The 18,235-nt window shown below is 38.6% G+C and overlaps 1 long non-coding RNA gene across 1 annotated transcript in view; it reads left to right on the forward strand.

Moving 5' to 3' along the window:
- Positions 1-18,235, forward strand: part of LOC104688027 — a 104,092-nt gene that overhangs the window by 74,142 nt on the left and 11,715 nt on the right. Inside the window, exon 4 of the long non-coding RNA XR_002045116.3 lies at positions 17,989-18,196. This is a non-coding gene — a long non-coding RNA (uncharacterized LOC104688027). The remainder of the gene's footprint in view (positions 1-17,988; positions 18,197-18,235) is intronic.

The following is an 18,235-nucleotide window of genomic DNA, read 5'->3' on the forward strand; positions in this document are numbered from 1 at the left end:
TTTGCTTTGGAGAAGCTGAAGGAACACGACTCATGCACAGATCGCTCCCATTCCCTTAATTTTTATCGAGATTTTTCACAGTCTGCTCGGAAGGTGACTCCCTGGGGCACACTTTTCCAGCCCCCATTATCAGCTCGAGTGGGTCGAACGCTGGCACTGCTTAGTGACGGGTAATTTGTCAAAGATGGGAGCGCGGCTGCTCAGGCGTGTGCTGAGAAGTGTGTACAGATACCACATCCTGCGTGCCAGATCAGGCGTTTAATTGTTCTGATTGTGCTCTTAGAAACTCCTTACAGCCTCTTCAATAGTTGTTACTCTCATTTACATAAACACTAGAAGTTTGCTCGTGCTGATGCTGTGTCCTGATTGCCGCTTCTCAGCTGAAAAATTAAAGGCAGGAGGAAAGATTCCCTTCTCCTTCCCAGGGGCCCATCCATGGGGACATTGCTTTCTACAGAGGCTGTTATGTTTTGTCAGGCCTGAAAAAGGGGCATATACGTGGTCCTGTGTCACCTACTCAGGGGATAAGAGAATGAGGCTTATGCATCAGAGCAGTGTTTCACCTGATTTTCATTTTTTTACTCTAATCCTTTGGAGGGAGGTGGTGAGAGAGGGGATCATGTCTCCCTGTTTTCTGATCAGGGACAAACTCAGTTTCAGGCATATTTTTAAGATGTTGGTTCTGCTTCCTTTATTATATCTGTTTAGAACAGCAAAGAGAAATTATGTTCCACTGATGTTCAGTGTCTCTAATTGTAATTAACTTTCTGACAGTGAACAACTGACTTTGTACTTATAATTAAAGGAAAAGTTTGCTAGTTCAGCTGCCTGTTGTTCATTAACTTGACTGAATTGGCATTTAGAATAAGAGGCATCATAAGGAAAAAGCATCTCTTCTACTTACAGGAAATAAATCTTGATTTCTTTTAAATATTATTTAAATTAGAGCCTTCTGGCCGTATCCATCCCTACTCTTATTTTAACCAGTAGTTTCAAAAGATAAGTGAATGACTACAATTCCTTGTTTTTATGAACTGCTGTTAAAAACCATGAGTGTTCTTTATAGAATTGGTGTCTTTTGAAGCTACTCATGAATTGCTTCTTTTTTTTCCCTGGGTTACAGGAATCACTGAATTAATCCAGAAAATCAGAATCCACATCCATTTCTACCATCATTGCTGGGTTTGCTTAAGTTTAATACTTTCCTTGTCAGCTTCTTTTGTCTACTTTAATATGATTTGTATTTACTCTCTAGCAGCAAATACCCAGAACACCTATATTTGATTGAAACTTTACCATCTGTGATCTTCATATGTGTGGGACGTGTCTGGTAAACCAAAGTGTAACACTTTCCTGTTTTGCTGGGGCTGCAGATGGGAATTCCTTTTTGATGAGAGTTGATTTTCTCAAGGTGCTGTAGGATCATAGCATGCAAGGTGGACTTGATGTCCTCCAAGTGTGCATCCTTGGTGTCCTCCAAATATATACCCCTGACTCAAGGCAGCTTTCCTTGAGGTTTTTTCTCCTACATTTTGAAGAGAACTGAACAGCTCTTGTGAAAAGTTTTGCGAGGAATTTCCTGACATTTATCCGAGTTACAGTCCAAATTCTATTGCTTCACTGGCAAGAAAGATAGATTCCTAGAAAACCTGTGGGGTCTTTTTTCCCATGTGAGGCTAAAGGTTGAGAGAAAAATGGCTTTTGTTGGATGGGATGTGTGTGTAGAGTGGGTGGATCTGAGCTGCCTCTGTGTGTGCAGGGGCTGGAACCAGAACTGTGAGAAAATCCTGTGCACAGATACTGGGACTGACTGCACGTGGGCCAGGATGGGTACAGATACCAGCAATTCACCCAGCATTTATCCCACACTCTTCCTGCTCTTTTTGCATACCAGTGAGCACAGATTACTTCTCTCATGGATGTTGTTACTATATTAAATGAGAGATCCTCATGCCTTGTGGCAGAATGCTGCGTCTGGGATTGTCAGCCTGAAGCTGGAGCTGGGAATTATGCTTCTTTAGGCAGGATTGACAATGATTTTGGAGAATTTAGGTGAATCTTCACTTTGTGCTGCTTGTCAGGGTATGGTTCACCTGATGACTCAATAGAGGTGTTTACTTCTGTAGAGTTTTGCTTTATTGTCCTTGATTGTAATATTAAAATTGGATAATAATTTTGGCAAATGTTTTACTATGTAGGTATCACTGAGGCATACTGAGATCTGTTACTGAGGCAAAAGTAAGGAAAGCATAAGGAATTTTGAAAGACTCAAAGCATTTCAAATGTTCTCAGAATCTATTAAAAAACGTGTAATTGGGAAAGGGAGGATGTAGTGGTGTTCCTCCCAGAAAATCCATGGCAGTGCAGGAGATCTATGGTGCTCCTGGGGTTCAAAAGCATAAGATGAATCCCTTCAGGTGCCTGTGGATATCTGTAGGAAAAATAACCTCCTTATCCTCCACTGAGAGGAAGGTGAAAGGACCAGGATGCTGAGATCACAGGCTGTATAATCAGTACCTTCAAAAGAAGAACCTTTACAGATCCTTTGACAATGCTACAGAATGAACATCTGTCACATTGAATAGACACGTTCTTGGGTAGGGAAGGGAGTCTGAGAGTGTAAAAAGTACAAGTTTCAATTCAAAAATCCAAATTTTGCATTTTAAAGTGCCAGTTGATTTTCAGGTGTTCTGTGGGATTTGACCTAGGATTTTATTAGGTTAGCACAATTATCCTGGAACCACTTATGGACATCACTGAAAAATACAGCTCTTAGGAGTGTGATTAGGAGAAGACACTCAATGTTTCTCAAGTGTTGTCTTTAGTAGTACTTGAGCAACTGACATTGCAGAGTAATGAGACATCATCACCACACTATCAAGAATTAGCCTATCCTAGACTATCAAGTAATTATTTCTTGAGCTCTAGTTCTGTACAAATATTTAGGGGTTTTTGCAGTGCAGTCACATTTGAGATTGTGAGGGATGTTCCACAACTGTAACTGCACAGGGATGGGTTTATTTACATGGGATTTTTCAGGCAGATGTTGGAGCACTTCACCAGTGTTGTTTGTTTGGTTGACGTGCCAATCTGACCAGGAGCCTTGTGGCTGCAGCAGAGCAGTTTTGAGTTCAAGACAGTTTTCACAGGCCTTATGAGCTCAGGCTCAGGACTTACCCAGTATGTCTTTCTCTTCCCCATGGCCTAATCCAAATCCTAGTGAAAGGAAAAGGTGATTCCCCATTTATTTCATTAGTCTTGCAATCAGAACATGGTAGAAGAAGGAACTCACCAGGACAAGGGTACACTGCTGCCAGGCATTCACACAACTGAGCTTAGGATGTTTGTCCTTACTGTGTCACACTTCTCTGATATTTTCTTCCTTGATAAAAACTTTATTTTCCCCCTGATTACAGCAACTACAATTATCACTCCAAGTGTTTTGCCCATGACAAGTTTTAATCTGTTTTAACATTCTTGCCTACCAATGGCTAATATATTCTGAATGTGCAGCCAGTTTTTACCAAATCTAAAATGTCAGAAGTTATCTCAGTCACTGAGTTACTAAAACTTGTAATAATAATAATAATAATAAATAATAATAGGCAGCCAAGGCAGAGGTAAGAAGAGAATATGTAAACTTAGTGCTCATCCATGAAAGAATAGTGGCAACAGGAGCTTAGTTTCCTGTGACTGGAGAGTCAATATAAAGATTCCCATAAAACAACGGAGAACTGAAGAGGATTTATTCGATTTGGACTAAGCCAAAAACACAGTCATCATTTTTCCTTGCAAAAGCCCCTCAATTTGTACATTATCAAAACTTGAGACTGACTTTTACAGGACATTAACATGGAATAGGGTGCAATTTGGGCTGTTAGCCTTATTTAACACATTTTCTGAATATATCTACATATTTCATTATAAACTCTTCTTGTCACTTTAGTAGCTGTGTGGAAAACAAAAACTGTGTTAGGACAGCAAACAGCCAAAAACAATTGCATCCAAACTTCTAGAAGGTTCACCTTGTATTATTCTATTCATCTTGTTTTATGTCAGAGGCTGATGGGGAATTAACAACATGATTATTTTTCTTTAAGCATTTAATTTTGAAAATTCTATCAATAAGAAGGATGTGCCCTGTGCTGTCTTGCTAGTTACAAGACATAATTGAAATCATAATAATCTAGGTCAAGGTGCTCTGAGCCTAACATTTAGGCAGAACTGGCATTGGTGACATCCCTTGCAGGGCACACTTGGTCCAGCAGCACAAGGCTGCAGCTCATCACACCAACCCATGGTGATCTCCAGTTATCCCAGCCTAACTCAAAAAAACCCCTGGAAGGGATATCACAGTGCTAACCATAGGAGTCAACCAGTGCTCTGAATCAAGAGCACTGTGACAAACTCTTGCCTGGAGTTAATGTTTATGGCTGGTTTTATAAGCTGCTGGAAAGCAGGACGTATTGCTACACCCTGAAATATAATGGTGCCTGTGACTGCTGGTATAATAAACTGCAGAGCCTCCTCCCAACCTTTTGGATTAAGTATTAAAAGAAAATGATTAAGAGGGGAATTCCATCATTTATCTTTTGTTGAATAAAACACTTTTTTTTCCATCCCGACTCGCTAACAGCGACAGCCATGACAATGAATGATTTGGCTTCACCCAAAAGATGGATAATCCTGCTGGAAGAGCATGACAATGATAGACAGACATCTTCTGAAAGAAAAGGTAGTAGAAAAGACTGACACTTTGATAGGCACCATGATGAACAAGCCCTCGGAGCTGTGAGTTAATAGGTTAATAGAAGTGTTCTAGCTCTCCCAGCCCCTTTTATCTCTCTGCTCCTTTTAGAGCTCCTTCAGCAGCAAAATAACATTATGAGCAGAGGGCAGATGCATTTTGTAATTCACCAACGTGCTTTCTTGTGTATTCCTTAACACTGTGGTGAAACACAGAATTAAACTACTTCCTTAAGTGAGGTGCAGTGAGAGCCCACCCTGCTCAAACCTCATTAGGGCTTTACTTTTACCTTTTCCACCTCTCAGACAATTCTTGCAGGTGATGCAATGTCCTAAGGATACTACATGTGTTGAATTTAGTCACCTGGGAAATATATTGTTGGAGCCCAGCTGAAGTTGATGATGGGCCACATTCTGACATGGACTAAACCAGAATTTAGCCCAAATAGTTTTATTGACATCAACAAAATATGTACTTGATTTCTTGGTCAGCTGCCAACAGAAATATTTGAATATTATGAAAATAAAGGAGTAAGAGTTATTCAAATTATGCTTAACTTCTTATAGCCTTTCTATTTATTCCCATTTTTTTCCTTATAAAACTAATTCTTTTCCTAATAACAAAAAATAACATTTATCAATGTGTATTTCATTACTTGTACATCTTTGTTGGTTTTTTTCCCCTTATTAATGATTATTTAAAGAGGTTGGGACTTTGCAAGCCCCACCATCTTGCCCTAGCAATTAAGCTAACATATAATCTACAAGTTTTTGTATCTTTTGCATTATGGAGTGTTTTGATATTAACTAAGAGTTCCTTGCTCATTGTTTGAAACCATCTGCAAGAACAGGTCTTGACATGAATGGTTTGTACAATGGGCTTGAACAATTTTACAGTAAAGTTAACTGTATAAGTCAGACTAACATGAGAAGAGTAATGTAAGTAAATGAGTAATAGCATCAATAAGCATGCTTTACAACTAAAGGAATTTAAGCCAATATATTTCAGAGCAAAAGAACGTGATGCACAGTTGGCAAAGTCTCTCTCGAGACTATAATGAAGAGTCATAATGCTATACTCGTCTGTGTTAGTACTAAGAAATAATGTATGGTTCACTCTGTGGGATGGTGGAGGACAGATCAGCTCCCTGACATGCTGCATTAACTTGGATGTACAAAATCCTTCTCTGTACTTATCTTTTCCCTTGCTTATTTATTTTTAATGCTCCTAGACATGGATTGTCAATATGTCTGCCCACACATGCCACATTTCTGTATAACCTTAAAAGGATTCATGTAATCCAAATAAGCTTGGGGGATGTATTTTGTAAACACATGACAAATGCCTTTATTGATAGACTTGTAGTCTGGCTTCAGGACACAGTTGATATAAAATGTATAGTACATGTAGAAAAGAATGCTTTGATTAGTATATCTAAACTTTTTATTTGAATGCAAATAAGTTTACCTCAGCTACAAGTTTTTGCACTAACTTTCTCATTTAAGTGTTTTCATTAAGTGTATCTATTACTTTCTCTTCATCTAAAGGAGCATTTCTGATCTTCTGTAGGACATAACGGGGGTGTAATGCTGTTATTTAAAACAACACAGAGTTACTACATCAAGTGTAACCCCAGATTTAGTGCAGGCAAGCTGGTTTACATCACTCTCAGGCATTACTTGGCTTTCTAGTACATGACTACAGGCTGCTAAGCAGGAGCATTGTGAAGCAATTTCATATGCTGGAACAAGATCCTTTAGAATTACAAATCCCATTACCCTGCTGGCCTTCGACCTGACCCCTCTACACCAATCCACAGGTTATAGGTATGTTAAAACTACGTCAAAACAATGTCAGAACAGAGTATTTTGCAGTACAAAGTGTGTCCTGGTGTAGAGAATGTGAGGACACACTACAGACAAGGAAGAGAGGCTAAATTGCCCTTTGTGTTTTGGAAGTTACTCAGGTCCCAGACAACAGGGATGAAGCACACAGTAGATGTGAAGTTCAATCTGTTTTATTTCTTCTCACAGGATATTGCATATTTTTTAATCTGTGATTCTTATGAATTAATCAATAGTTTGTGTGGGTGGTACCACAATTAACAGCCTCTGCTCCAGGGAGCTTACACAAATAGCACACCATAAACAGAACACACAACAAAGTGCCAGACAGGTACAGTGATTGCAAGAAGGAGATCCAGAACTGAACCTCATGGGTATCATCCCTGCCTCATTTTCTGCCTAGCAATGAGCTGGTTAATGCTATCTGTCCTTGTAGAACTTAAAAATGCTCATGTTGAGGGGCTATGCAAGTTTGTGTTATATTATATTAACTAAGGGTCCGTGAAAAAGACTGGACATCCATCCTTCTGGAGCAAGTCACCAGATGGTTTTGTACCTTGGTTTTCCCATTTGTAAAATCAAAAGAATGATTCTGAGTTTCCTTTGTAAAATGCCTGAAAGGTGCAGAAAAGTGGAGGGTGCTACACTTCTGGAGCGTCAGCACAGATGCCCTGGTGCACAGGTCACTGCTGTGGTACACAGGAAATGAAGAAAAATTTGATTTCAGCTCATTGCCTTTTCAGCATGTGCTGGCAGTGACAGTCCTGGGAGGGCCATCACAGCCCCTGTCTCACTGGCAGAAGGAAATGGAGGGGCTGAACCAGCTCTGTGATTTACTGCTGGCAGAAACGTGGAGCTTAGACGTACTTCTGGCTTTATGCAGATATCCAGGGCTGCAGTGAATTACCCATGTACACATCAATTACAGACTGATTTAGAGCTTATGCTTTTTGTGCTATTTTTAGCCTAATAGGTTAATGACTGGGACTTGTAGCTGTAAAGACAATTCAAGTAATAATAGTAATGAGCTGTAGATATCTGTGTTTTTACAGCATACTGGCTGCACAACCCATTGGTAATTGAAAACAAAAATGCTTTTGAAATAAAACCCACTACACCTTTAGTCCAGCACAATTCCCAGATCACAGATTGTCCATTTCTTTAATTTTTACTATGCCTTCAGTGTCAATTACCTTTTTAGTCTAGTGTTCTTTCCCCTAGAAATACAGAGTTGATATCAAGTTGTGTTCTAGAAGAACGAGCTGATCTGAATGTTAAATTAATACATATGCATGCATGCACATATATCTCTATTTTAACTGCAAGGCACATATTTCAAATGTATCAGAAGGTTTTGTCATTTACGTATGAAAATTAATTCATAAATCTTTTTTGTATTTACAGCAGCCGTGACAGAGTTTATCAAAAATGAGCTGCCTTACAGAACTATCAATGGATTAATAAAAAGAATCCGATCTAATATTCATGACACAGGAGACAAATGTAAACGGTCAGGCAACTTCATCTTTCTATTCTTGGAGAAGTGTTGTTTTTTTCATAACTTTTCCTTGTAGATTTTGTTTTCTCATTTCATAACTGCTTTAACAAAAGAACTGTGCCATCAATTTTGCTATATTGCATTATTCATGTGGAGGTAATACACACCAAATTCAATGCACAAAGGAGAGAAATACAAAAGAATGTTCTATATTATTATTCATATAAACCCAAGAAAACTTTCAAAATCATGCTGTCCCGTTATATTTACGACCCAATAATATTCTTCAACTGTGTAGTTCTTAATGTCCAAACACGTCTTTCTGTCCTGTTGCTCACAGGAAGTCTTAGTATCTATTTGTTTATCCTGATTACCTTTACAACTTGATTTTGCTCTGAGACCCAAGCAGCCAATAACTAATTTGGGGAAAGGATCATTCTTACACTCAGGTCTGTGACCTGAGCTGCTGATTGTAATGGAAGCTATTAGCCTACCACAGAGGAATGTGAAAATGAAATGTAATTTTTAGGAGAGTGATTGCACTCATGCTGGACTCTCAAGATTCTTTTTGAAGGTCATTTTTGTGCTGATGGTCTTAACTTTGGGATGATCTTGGAATGAGGTTTCCCTAGTTTGTCCCCAGAAGCAGGCCTGTCTGAGGCAAAGATTCTGCTCGACTTCTTGTCCTTATTTCCCTGTCAGCCTGCTCCTTTCCTACTGGGACGTGGTTAAGTGGTAAACCCAGCAGTGCTGGCTTAATGATCAGACTTGATGATCTTAAAGGCCTTTTCCAACCTTAACCTTTCTTATTCCAACCTTCCCTAATTATATTTCTGAGAAATCTCTCAATCTTACCTAGCTGAGTGCTTGGGAATTTATTGAAATCTTTGTTTGACTACTGCATAGTTTACATGAAGGTGCTTAATAACTTCTGGGCCAGATTCTCATTTGGTGGAAAAAGATGTGGATGCCAGGTAGGCAGCTCTTCTGCACACAGAGCTGCTCCCTCAGAGTGGCCATCTCAGAATCACTGCTGCTCTTGGACTATAGATGTTGCAATGTTAAGCTTTTTGGCCTGCTCAGGTGATGTTACCTTCCATTCAAAAGTAATTAGAGTCCTCAGTATTGCACCCATACCATTTACTTGCTTTCTAATTTAGTAGTATACTAAGGATAAATTACTTTCCAACAGAAAATGTCAATGGTTTCATAGCAACCAGAGGTACCTGAGAGCTTTCCTTTCATGTTAAATCCCATTACAAGAGCATCAAGCCTGATGCTTTATGCCTCATGTTGGTGTGAGAGACTGACTGCTGCATCCAAGTAGCAGAGCCAGTCTCTGGAATCTGCTCCTTGTGCATGCTAGAACCAAAATATAAGAGGCCACCAGCTTGTTCTGTCAAAAGTTGGGTGCTTTATTTTAATTAACTTCAGCAGTTGCTTCAACACACAGAAGGCTGTTTTAAATGGGTTTTATCATCAGATCTTTTATTTTGTGGAATGGCTTGATTTTGTGCTCAGAAGCTGTGAAATGAGAAGTTACTGCAAAAAAATCAGTCAATATTAACTACCTTCCAGCTGCTTTCCTACCAAAACCAAATGGTAACCAATACTGCAGTCTGATCCAATGCAGACAATTGAAAAGGTGAAAAAAAATAAATCTAATTTTTGCTTCTTATAGTTGAATGTATTGCACCCCGTAGACTTGTGTTTTTGCCATGAACTGAGCAAAGACTATCTGCATGGGATTTAAACCAAGATTCCCCTGGGGGAGAGCCAGGTCCTGCTCGATGAGCCTCACCTCAGGGCTGTGCAGTGGTGCAGAAGGCAGGGAAAGCAGAAAGAGATGGGAAACCATTGCACTGTGAGACTGTGCTAGGTGATTCCTGCTGTTCCTACAATACCTGGGATGCACAGTGACACGTGGTTATATTTGCCTTTGATATTGCCTCAAGAAAAACATTAAATTTCAGTGGTTTCCCCACTTTCATAGCTCAGTCATGGCCCTCCACTTGCTGTGTGCAGGTTACTCAGCCTTGTTAGGTCCAGTACTATGTGAATGTGTATTTTGCTCTCCAAAAATATGAGTGCATATGGGACAGTTGTCCCTGAACAAATGCAGAAGTTCATCTCAGCACCCAAATACTCTGCAAATGCGCAAGCAACAAAAGCATAGGAGCTTGCAAATGCTTTATATTGCTGATTTTTGGATAAGCATACTTTTTTCTTGGTACTTAATACAAATTAACTATTTCATTCAGGTTTTATTGACTGGCTGTTACAGTGATTAGGAAGTTTTGGGGTCAATTTAATGAAAAAAAAAAAAAAAGGACTGACTTTTGGCTTTGCTTCTTTGGTCAAAAGTGAGTTATGGTCTCAATGCACAAATCTGAACACAAAATAAGAAATTTGTCTTTGTTGGGCTTTGTATGTGGAAAGAAATGAGCTTCAGCTGGTGTGGGATTTGGTAAAATTAAATATGCCTGCTGGGGAAAGCTGTTATTGGATATTATAAGAAAAGATTGATTTCAAAAAGCTCAGACTGTTGTATGAACAATCACTGTAATCAGTATTTTTATACAGCAAAGGCATAAAAATTCCAATGAAAAAGTGAGTCTCAGTTTTTTCATAGAAACAGGATTCCAAAGCACCTTGAGAAGAATGAGGCAGGTGCCCCAGGGTTGACAAAGTGATGAGTTGTCTGAACAAGTGAACCAAATTTGCACATTGCTTGGCATGGCTACAGCTTCTGTTACCTTTTTAGCCATCTTTTTTCAGTGTTTTTTTGTGAACAAGATTTTATTATCCTAGATGAAAAGCATATTTCATACCATATCTTGATTATTCCTAAAACTTTAACTTCCTCACCTTCAGCTTTACACAGCTTATAAAAGATAATTGGGCTGCACTCACGGAGACCCTATGCACTTGGATGTGCAGAAAGTTATTTTCCCCAAATAAAGCACCTCACAGCAGACTGGCTGGGTTGTCATGTTGTTTGAACATTTATTGTGTTCTGAATAAGCCTGAAGTGATCCCTAATTTTTTTTTTTTTTTTTTTTTGGTAATCTGAGTCAGATTTTGGGGAGATACTCATTTACTTTCACTTAATTGTGTTGTTGGCCATGAGAGGGATAAAACCAAGAATTTAAGTCTTTGGCAGCTGTGCTTAGCTAGAAGTGCAGTTATAGGTTATAAAAGTAGACTAAGGATCTGTTAAAAACGGTTTATGTGTCGTGTTTGTATGTCACACATCACTTCATTTCTTATAAACTCAGAATTATAATTGTGGACTGTGAGCCATAATCCATAAGAAATATACATAGATATTTAAGATTTCTAACAGAAATGAAGCATGACAGTCGCAGAACTAAAGCTGATTCTTGTAAGAATAATAAATCCATGGAAATCATAGAAACACAGATCACTGCACAGATATAACCAATATAACAAACCAATAAGCATAAGGCTGCCCAGGGAGAAGAGTGATTATGAAGAATAACAAAGAACTTATGCTAGTCCAAATTCATAAGAAAGAGAACAAAAGAAAGTGAGTATGAAAATTGACTTGAACATTGGTACTTTGGCGCTAAAGATAATTCCCTCAGGCTTCTGTCCATCTGGTGCCCAGTTTATGTCACACGAACCAAGGTCATCTTAACAAATGTGCAACATATTCATAGCTAACAAGACTTGTAACTTGCATTGTTTGTTGTGTTTCTATGATGTTTATTTAACTGACTGTATTCCATTAAAATTAGGCTGTGATTTCATAAGCTTCAGAATTTGTTGCACTTCTATGAGTTCCCCGCCTTCCCTCCCAGTAATTTTTTATTTTAATTATTTATGGGAGGAAAAGCTGAACTGCTCATGTTTCTAAACAGTCTTAGTAAATGAAAATCAATTGTGAGTACTGTGACCACCTTCAAAGTCTGCATTAGGCTGTTGGGGAACAGGATATTTATTTGGTCATCCCTTCGGCTCTCGGGATCTTAGAAAGACACCATTATTAGCATAATATCAAACACAAAAACAAGGCTCTATCATAGCCATAATAAGTTAAACTGAGTTAGCTTTCTCCTCCTCCTTTTCTAGGATATGATTTGTTGAAAATGCATGCATGCTTTTCTTGTAAGAAGGCAATGCTTTTTTCCAGTACTATGGACAAAGATTGTAATGTGTGGGTTGCTCATCCAGCTCGCTCTGCAGGTTTGGCCTATTGGACTCTAAATCTGACCTGATATTTTTGCTTTCTTCAGTACATTGGCTTGCATTTAATGCCTCATCGCTTTTCCCTCGTGATTTCAATGGCAAAATTTTCTCAGTTTTCATTATGGTAAAAATTCCTTTAAGGTTATGGATAAAAACAGAATTTAAAGTAGTATGGTGATATTAAAGTCTCTAACCGTTAGAGATGAATAGAGGAATATTGGGAATGTTCCCACTATCTGTGCTGCAGGAAAAAAAAAAAAAGGATATGTACAAAGTAGAGATACAAGAAGGTTTTGGAGGGCAGAGAAAACGTATTCCAGTGGGAGATTTCTGTTGAGCTTCTAAAAAAAGAAAGTTAAGCCTGTATAAACACCTTTCTGTGAAGAAAACATGAAATACTACAGGGTTCTTTAATCTACCAAAGAAACATATAGCAAGAACCAGTAGCTGGGAGCTAAAGCAAGGCAATTTCAAATTAGAAATAAGGCACATGCTGTTGCTTTTTTCTCTGTTTCACAGAGATGGTAATTAAACTTTGGGGCAGGCTACATTGCAGTAGGAAAATGGTAGACGTCATCTCTGGAGACTTTCAGATACAGTCTATATACTTTCTGAAAGTTATTTTTTGGCTGAACACAAGTAATGGGGGGCTCAATATCAGAGGTAATTGGATGGAATATAAGTATCTGAAACAAAAACTCAGTGTAGATGAACTAATCTCTTCTCCTGGCCTTAAATGTATGAAAATATAGATTGCTTTACTGCAATGTGTTTGTTTCATACACCTAATTGGTTTTCTTTCAGGGCTCAAAAAGCTTTAGTCACTGCAGCTTGCATCACTAACCTTTAAGAATTCAAAACAATGCTCTTTACTGCTTGCTGAATTGTCACACAGTATATGTCTCTAAATCCATCTGAATGTGCAATTTCCAACTCCTGATTAGCACCAGGAGCCCAGTCAAGGATGACAGAACAGCATCCAATTTTGTTGATCTCTACTACAATTACAACAGTCAAAAGCTGCATAAGGGCCATCCTACATCTTAAATCTTTTGAGGAAAAACTGCTTGAAAACATGTTATATCACAGGGGTTATTGATGGGAGTAGGGTGATTGACAGGAAATTCTGAAAAACCCAAACCTTTCTAGGATGAATTACAGCACAAATATGTAACCCACAAAGAATGGACTGACTTCAGTGTCAATCTTTGTGGATGGATTCCCCACAAATCACTGGGTAGAAAGTGCCACCAGACATTTGCAGTAGCTCCAATCCCAGAGCAAGATGCTTTCTGGATTCCAAGGACACAGTGCATATATTGATTTAACTTTTCCGTATTCTGCCTGAGCGAGTCAGAAATTGCACTGAGTTGGATGTGTGACAGTGAGAGTGTTCAGACAAATTGGTGGGGTGGGGTTACACCATAAACTCTTTGTGTCCAAAATGCCCTATCAAGGAGCTCAGAGGATTGTTTTCTGAGGAGTGTCAGCTATGGTTGCAGTGCTGGTTTAATACAAAAATGTGTGCACCTATTCTGCCTTAACCCCCGCTCTTCTTCCTTACGCCCTGTTGAATTTACTTCCATCAGCTCTTCCAGAATGTGATTCCCCTCTCCCAAACACTTTTTGGTTTGATTCACTTTGTCTCGTCGGGTGTTTATCTTCTTCCTATTTCTGATTGCCACTGATGTCCTTTCTCCTAGAAGATATATTCATCTATTCATATATTCGCTATTTTTTCAGATTTTATTTATGTCGGGTCGGGAGAAAAATATAATAAATTACTGTGACTGTGGAGTGCTCACAGGAATAAATTGTCAAAGACTTTTAATAAAATTATGCTCTCTTCTAAGCTAGGGTCTTTGTAAACAAAGGCATTATACAGAATAAAGCTTTCCTGCCTAAGCTCTGATGACAGGTCTTGAGAATGCCATGCTTTGGTTACTCCATACTTAAACATGGATAGATGATTGACAATTGGCTTTTCACAAGCCCTGTGTGTCTGTAAGGACCTTTTCCTAGTCAATGTTGCTTTCAGCCCTAACTCCATGGACTCATTGCTCCTGATCCAGATTTTGTCCCAGTCAAGACAATGTGAAGAAGAGGGAAAAATGCCAGCAGTGCTTTAACTCCCCCAAAACAATTCCCCTTGAAAAGTAGAGCTGTAAAAAAGAAAAAAAAAAAAAAAATCAATCTATCAATCCTCACTAATCTGAACCTTCAATCCCAACCCAATCCACTGTGTGGGGGTGACCTGCCACTGGTCGAACTCCTGAAGTTCAGAGCAAGTGTCCTCAGGTTCCAGTTGTCTTGCATGTTTGAATCTCAGTTCACCTGAGAGTGCAGTTAATTTTTTAAGCTCTTCATTAGTTTGATTCCTAGCTCACACATCTTGTTGCAAATTGAATGCATTATCTCCTTTTTTCACCACATGCTATTATCTAGGTACTTCTTGGGTAAGAAATTGTCTCTATTAGCATTTCTGTCATGCAGAACAGGCATTCTGTCAGTGTTGGCAGCTCTTTTTTACTACAGGTCTCAAATGTGAATTGAATTTTATATAAATTTCATGCTGTGACTTAAATTATCTCCCTTGAAGAATGACTACCTGTAACACTCCTTTTAGTGGAGAGTCCTCAAAGAATCCCAACTATGGGACTCATAGTGGAGTTAAAAATCAAGAAGCAGGTTTTAGGTGAAAGAACATTTTATCCAAAGCATTTGTCACAGTAATTTCAGCTGTTTCCACCTTAAGGAGGAAGGTTTGCTATGATTTTTTAGAGTTCCAGGTTCTTCTGCTGTTCTACATTCCTAAATATCAATTCCCAGGTGTGAAACTTGGCACTAAGTTGTTAAATCCTTCAGCTTTTAAAGCGTCTTCAAAATATCCTTCACATGTAAGGAAGCATAATTTTGGAAATCCGATCAGCAGCACATATGGTGTGCTGACTGTAGTTTTTATACCTCAAACGCCCGCAGAAGACATGGGAGAAGCCCAGGAGAACCTTACATGGATTTTTAGTGCTGTCCAGAATTTCCCCCACAGAGAATTGGTGGTATCACACCACAGACACCCTTTAATAGTTTTGTTCCCAGAAATCCCTCTTTTGAAAATTAACAAAGGCCAATAACTTCTGTCTCCTCTTTCCTGTAGAGGAAGGAAACTGAAAAAGCAGTTGGAGGTTTGTGCACTACAAAATGATAGCATAGGAGCATTTTGAAAAACGTTTTTAAAAATGCTTTTATCATGTTAACTGGTACAGCATCCAGCACAGAGTCACAATCATGCTCCCTGTTAAAGAGAATTAACTTAATTCATTTTCATGTTGTGACCTGCAACAGTTTAATTTACCTGAGAGCATTCTTCCTGTTAATACAGGCTGGATGGAAACATGATAACTTCAGGTTAAGTTAAGTGTCTGATTTGTGATGCAGTTTACCTCTGCAATGACTGCACTGTTCAAATTAATTAATACCAGATCATTATCTTTAGATGGCAGGCAGATGTTGAGGTTATGGTGTTTGTGAACCTTAAGCCTGTTTTTTTTTTTTCTGGGCAGATCACCAGCAGTTGCTGTATAAATTGGAGAGCCAAGGTCTAGGCCTTCTGGCAATCAATTGGTTTTGTAATTATCTTAGTAATAGTTCTCAATTATTATTCAGTAAAGGTCGTCTTTCTTCTGTTGATGGGTCACAACACCCCTAGGGATCCAGAGATGGGCCAGTTCTCCTTTTTATCATGTAAATAACTTGCCATCTGTGTGCCACCAGGTTCATCTAAGGCAGTTCTGAAAACACTGATTATTAATATCAAAGCTGCAGATTCTGACAGGATTGTAGAATTGTTTTTAGATGTTTTTAAAGATGGGCTTTTTTTCCTAAAATTTTCAAGACTCTTACTAAATGCTGTGGACAGCTTAGTGGCAATTCTCTTCAAATAATACAAAGATTAAAAATACAAACTTATTTTTTTTTAACTAGACCACGTGTAATCTACCTGTTTATCTCTAACATATATCTTCTACTTTATTCACAAATTATGATGTTTGGAACACATGTTGAAAATGCTTTTCCTTTGAAAATAGCCACAATCTGCAATATTAACATTCAGACAGGTTACTGATGCACATGGAAAATTTCCCAAATATTGAAATGTTTAAATATTTCCAAGTCCGTTATTTTGAAATCATATTTCATCCTTTTAGTATTTTTATTAATGTGCTATTCAATATAACTCCTGTTATATTCATTCAGTAATATTTTGGGTTTTCACTACTGTAACACTGGCTGGTACAGTACTCTGCCTTTCCTTCCAGTGGCATTAGTAGTTAACAAACCCTGATACCCTTTTTTCCACCCCATCATTATGACCTGCCTGCCTTTATTTCTGTCCCATTGTATTTATTTCTGCCATGTGATTGCCTGGGGGAAGTTAGATTACCAACCAAAGTTACTGGACTTGAACAGAACTTTTTAATTCTCTTCTCTACATCATGTTTACATTGCAGGCTGTGCTGACAATGAATAAAATGAAAAAGTTAACAAAACTGATAAAGTCATCATTTGCTTCTACTCTGTTGCAATAGCCATGCTGTAATTGGTGCTGTTTCATATAAAATTACCATATAAATTGTGCCATCCAAAGCTGCAACATAAAGAGTAACAGTATTTACAATAAATGGCAAATCCCTGTTAATTATTGATAGCCTAATAAACACACCATTATAATTCAGTCTTATTATTCATTATCAGTAATAACTCTTATTTACTATTCATTGTGTAAGGATCAATTATGATTAACTGTTCTAAAAATGAATAGTCCACATGAATGTTTCTGTTTTCAGGGCTTTTTCCATTGAAGGAAAGGCTTTCCGTATTAAAATGCTCTGTTCAACAGGACAGAACATGACTGTACCTGACGAGCTTACAGACACCAGTATCCTGATCCTGGTGTCTGTGAAAAGCTGCTATGAGCTCTGTCAGAGACACTGGATGATTTTGCTTCTTTGGAGGCCATTACTTGGCCCAAAAGTAGTTGACTTATGACCTTGGATGTTCTTGGCCTTCTTGGCCACCCGGGCAAAGAGCAGTTTACCTTTAATAGTAATGAAGTTTTGCTTTACTGCTTAGCAATGTCAGAGAGCTCTTTTTAAAATAAACTCAGCCAAAAATTCATTGAGGCATCATCATAAATCCCAGTGGCTTCAAAACTTAATTTTGCTGGGGAAGGAGGCTGAATTCCAGGCATTACAATGACAGTGTGTCCTTGTGTGGATCTGCAGAGCGACCATCACGTGTACTGTGAATGACGATGTCTTCTCCAGAAATGCTCCATTTATTGAGCCCTTGGTCTTGTAGTATATTTTAAATAGATGCAATCAGCCCAGTCTTTCTAGGCTGTATTGCCAGAGTCAGGACTTTTACCTTCTGGTGTTGGTAGTGTCACTGCAGGCTGTAGGAAGGACAGGACTAGAAGTATTTGAAGCCAGCACTATTCCCTTTTTCTACGAGGCTTTTGATTTTCAGACCTCTCTTCCAAGCATAACTCAACTGCCAATTGTCACTAAGAAACAGCACTAGAGAACATTGATTTCTCACAATGCAGACCAAATTCTTTCCTTCTTTGTTTCAGTTTTTATTTTTCTGACCAGACTTTGGCTAATATTTGGCTTTGTCACTCGTTTCAGGTTTTTCATGCGCAGGTAACTCCACCATATCTCCTGTTAGATGTTAAATGCTGCAAATTCCATCTGTTATGAAGTGCAGAGACCATCAATCACTGTCCACCAGTGCTCCTGGAGTGTGCCCTAAGCGTGGCACACTTGGAAGTGCCCTGAAGTTTTCACAGTGACTTTAGTTGAACACAGGGCAGGAGAATGATCACTGTGTGTCAAGGTAAGGCCTTCCTTCAGATCTGACTGGATTTCCCACTGA

This window comes from Corvus cornix, chromosome 9 (genome assembly GCF_000738735.6).
Source record: "Corvus cornix cornix isolate S_Up_H32 chromosome 9, ASM73873v5, whole genome shotgun sequence".
NCBI classification, from domain to species: domain Eukaryota; kingdom Metazoa; phylum Chordata; class Aves; order Passeriformes; family Corvidae; genus Corvus; species Corvus cornix.